Genomic DNA, 5,022 nt, shown 5'->3' on the forward strand with positions numbered 1-5,022 from the left:
ATTAATCAGAACTGGCTTTGACAAGCACTGTGGCATTTGGACAAGAACAAACTGGGAGGAGGGTAGAGAGAATGGTGCAGCGGTGAATGAATGGACACCCAAAATCTCTGTAAATGTTTATGAAAATTAATAAAATATAATTATAGGAAAAAAATAACAGAAACATTCCTGGAATTAATAAGCAAAATTGAGAGTACAAGATTACTAAACAAAGACATTACTTTCTTACATGCCAGCAATGAGTAACTAGAATTTTAAATTAAAAACACAACACCTTTTACATTACTATATTTAAAAAAAGAAAATCTTGGGCATAAATCTAGCAAAATATGCACATGATGTGTGTGAGGAAAAGCACAAGATTCTGATGAAAGAAATCAAAGATTAAGAAAATTGAAGAGATATACCAAATTCACAAATAATAAAACCTAAAATTATATTTTGCAAGTTCTTTACAAATTCTTCTATATATGTAATGAAATCCCAAACTCCCATAAGTTATCTATGAATGTCAGTGAAATAGTATTTACATTAGACAGAGGACTTAGAACATTCAATACAACATTGAACAAAAACAAATTGGAAGACTGGACACTACTTAAAGAGTTAGTACAAAGCTACAATGATCAAGAATAAATTCTGTTGGTTAAGGAATAAGTAACACAGTCCAGAAATATGCCCCAACTACAGTCAACTGATCTTTGACAAAGGATTAAAGGCAATTCAAGAAGAAAGGATTAAAAATATTCCTGAAACACACTGACATCTACATTTCTTTTAAAAAACCTCTTGGAAACAAAGTTTACGTATTTCACAAAAATTAACATAAGATATCATAATGAATTATGTTGTTGTTTTATGTGCCATCGGGTCAATCCATATTGGAGACTACAGTCCTTGACCTTCTGCAGCAAGCACTGCAGGTCCTTCTCAGTTTCAGACAGCAAGGTGTGTCATCTGCATAACGTAGGGTTTGTTTATTGCTTGACTTTTCCCCCCCCCTTTTTATATCTTTTTTTAAAGGTTTTGTTGTTGTGGTGGTGGTGGTACTGCTGGTGGTGCTGGTGGTGGTGGTGGACCGTTGAATCAGATCTGACTGGCACAGGAGGAGATTGCCCCTCCTTCTCCAGCACAGCACCTAGTGGATTCAAACTGCGTGCCTTTGGGATTGCAGCTCAGCTTCTTGCCACTAGGCCACGAGCTCCCTAAAGGGTTTTTTTTTGTGTTTTTTTTTTCCCTTTCTTGTTGTGTACCATCAAATCGATTCCAACTGATAGAAGAGGAAATTGCCTCTCCTTCTCCAACAGAGCTTCTGGTGGATTCTAACCACACACCTTTGAGATTGCAGCATAGCTTTTTGCCATTAGGTCACCAGAGCTCCCTTTGCATAACGTAGGTTGTTGATGAGTCTTCCTCCAATCCTGATGCCACATTCCTCCTAATAAAACCCAATTCCTGAATCATTTGTTCTGCATATAGATTGAAAAGGTATGGAGACAAGATGTATCCCTGACACATTCCCTTCCTGATTTTGAGGCATGCAGTGTTTTCCTGCTCTGTTCTGAGGACTGCTTCCTGGTCCAAGTATAGGTTTCACAAAAGAACAATCAAGTGTTTTAGTATATTCTCTTTCTTCTTAAGGTAAACCACAATTTTTTGTGATCCACACAGTGAAATGTTGTTTCATTATCAATGAAACACAGACGGATATCCCTCTGGTACTCTTTGCTTTCTGCCAAGATCCATCTGAAATTGGGGATAATGTTTCTATGGATACAGCATCTTCTAAAGTCAGCTTGTATTTCTGGTAGTTCCTGGTAAATGTACTGTTCCAGTTGTTTCTGGGTAATCTTCAGCATGATTTTGCTTGTACTGAGATATGAGTGACACTATATAATAATGTCCACACTCCGTAGGGTCACCTTTTTTCAGAATGGGATTAAATATGGATCTCTTCCAGTCAGTTGGCCAGGTAGCTGTCCTCCAGATTACTTGGCTCAACCTGGTGGGTGAGCATACCCAGGGCAGCATCTGTTTGTTGAAATATGTCAATTGGGATTCCATCAATTCCTGGGGTTTTAGGGTTTTTTTCCCAAGTCCTCCAGAGCAGCTTAAACTTTCTCTTCCATCACCATTACCTCTGATCATATGTTGTTTCTTGAAACTCTTTGGTGTTAGCCAATTGTTTTTGGTACAGTAATTCTGCATGCTTCTTCCATCTTCTTTTAATACTTCCTAGAACATTCAATATTCTACCCATGTTGTTGTTGTCATGTGCTGTTGAGTCACTTGTGACTCATAGCAACCCTGTGTACAACAACCTATGTACAACCCTGTTCTATCCTGTTCCAACCTTATTGTCTCTGATACACCAACCCTCATTTCCCAGTCACTGAATCAATTCATTTCATTGAGGGTCTTCCTCTCTTGCTGTCCCTCCACCCTCCCAAACATAATATCCCTCTCCAAGGACTGGTTCCTCCTTGTAACATGCCCAAAGTATGTCAGATGAAGCTTCAGAATCTTTGTCTCCAAGAACAACCTGGTTTCACCCTCTCTAGGCCAAACCTGTTTGTTCTCCTAGCAGTCCTTGGTATATTCAATACTATTCTCCAGCACCACAGCTCAAAGGCATCAATATCATCCCTAGTCATTGTCCATCTTTCTGACACATAACAAGTAATTGGATCAGGAACACCTTAGTCTCCAGACTGACATCGTTGCTCTTCAGTACTCTGGAGAGGTCCCTGACAGCAGACTTTCCCAATGCAATTTGTCTTTTAATTTCCTGGCTGCTGGTACAAATAGCATCTCTTTAATTTGTAGATTTGATTAACTATATAAAGAAATATAACCACAGATTTGTATTTCACAAAGTTAATAAAACATAAATTGATACAAGTAAGAGGTAGCATAGGAGAAAAATCTAAATGACCTTCAGTTGGTGATTAGTTTTTATATAAAATTTAAAAATACTGTTGATAAAAAATGCTAATGAGGACTTCTATGGCAATGTTGGATTAGTCAGACTGAAAAAAATGTGTCCCTCTCCTGCAGGGATGCCAAAAGGCGAGAAAGGCCTGTCATAGTCACGAGTTCTGTTGTTGCTGTTATTATGTGCCAATAAGTCAAGTACAACTCATAGTGACCTTACAAACAACAGATCAAAACCCTGTCCTATCCTGAGTCATTCTCATAATCTGTGACATACACATTTCTGGTGTCACTGGTTCGGTTCATCTCATTGAAGATCTTTTTGTCTTTTGGTGACCCTCCATCCTTCTGAGCATGATATCCCTTTCAAAGGAATGGCAAATCTTAACAACAAGCCCAGGGTATATGAGATGAAGCTTCACCATCCTTGCCTCCAAGGAGCATTCTGGCTGCACTGTCTCCAACATATATCTGTGTGTTCTTTTTGGCAGTCCATGAGATATTAAATACTCTTATCCAACAACACAACTCAAAAGCATCTTTTTTTTTTTTTTGGTCATAGTTTCTCATAGTCTAGCTCTCAGATGAGTAGTAAGTTGCTTGAAAAGAGCATAGCCTGAGTCAGGCACACCTTAGTCTTGGAACCAACATCATTGCTCCTCAGTACTTTGGAGAGGTCCCTGACAGCAGATTTTCCCATTGTGACACATCTTTTGATTTGTTGCATATTGGCCCCACAGATGTTGATTGTGGGTCCCAGTAAGAGGAAATTATTAATAGTATCAATCTTTTCTTCATCTAACATGATGTTGCTTATTGGCTCAGTCGTGGAGATTTCTGTATTCTTAATGTCAAAAAGTAGTCCATATTGAAGGTTGTAGTCTTTGATCATCTGCAGTAAGCTTTCAAAGTCCTCCTCACTTTCAGTAAGCAAGGTCGTGTCATCTGCATAACATAGCTCATTGATGGGTTTTCCTTCAATTCTGATGCTACATTCTTTTTCATAGAGTCCAGCTTCTTAAATTATTTACACCATAAAATTTGAGGGAGAATAATAGAGAACAAATTCAGACAAGAGTGGAAAGGAGAAAGAACTAATTGAAGAGACAAGCATAGCAGTTCCATAAACCAGATGTAAACAGCCTCTGGGAGCCTGAGCTCAGGACACACAAAAACCAACCTGCCAGGGTCTGACCTTACCATAGAAAACAGGGCCTCATCTTCCTGACTCATTGAGATCCAGCTGAACAAACTTCCATCTGAACAGGTTGGGTTTCCTCAGACCCTAAAACACAATCCTCCTCCAGCAAGTAGGATTGCTCACTCCAGTGAGCATCATTTTTAACAGGATATAGGAAAAGCTTCTGCCAGTGCAGTGAGTGAAAGCTAACAGTCTTCTAAAGCACAAGCCATACTATGATAATCCTGAAAATGACCACACCGGATGGGTCTAGTAGCCTTCCACCCCGACCCTCACCACACACATACAGTCCCATGATCCTGAGACCTCAGCAAACACTGGCTGGCTTTGTTGAGTGGAACATGAAAAATGCCAAGGCCGTACCTGTCACTAAACCTGCCACACACTGTGCCCAGCAATAATCTAAGAGCCTCATGGGATGCCCACTCATGGTCCTATCTCAGAGCTGATGATGCCTGACAGCAGCCTGGCAGCCTCTCCCTATGCTCACCCACAGTCCAACATCTCAACACTACATGAGAGAGAGTAGGAAGAAAGGAAATTACAAATCTACAATCACAACATAACCACAATGTTCTGGAAGCAACATACATTAAACCCTACAAAAACACAAAACAAGATGTTACTGAAAAGGGTGAACAAAACACAGAGTCAATAGATAGTACAGAGGAAAAAAGGGTGATAGAATACTCAGAGAAGGAATTCAGAAGGATGATTGATGGTCACAGGTTTTCACACGATGGAACAAGAGCACGTAAATTTGAAGGAATCCACAAAAAAACCCTAAAATAATTTTTTTCTTTTGTCATTCACACTGGTGATTGGGACATGGAATGTGAGAACCATGAATGTAGGAAAATGAGCTATTGTTAAGGAAGAAATGGAAC

Source organism: Elephantulus edwardii, unplaced genomic scaffold (assembly GCF_000299155.1).
Source record: "Elephantulus edwardii isolate Elephantulus edwardi_28Jun2011 unplaced genomic scaffold, EleEdw1.0 scaffold00169, whole genome shotgun sequence".
Classification (NCBI taxonomy): domain Eukaryota; kingdom Metazoa; phylum Chordata; class Mammalia; order Macroscelidea; family Macroscelididae; genus Elephantulus; species Elephantulus edwardii.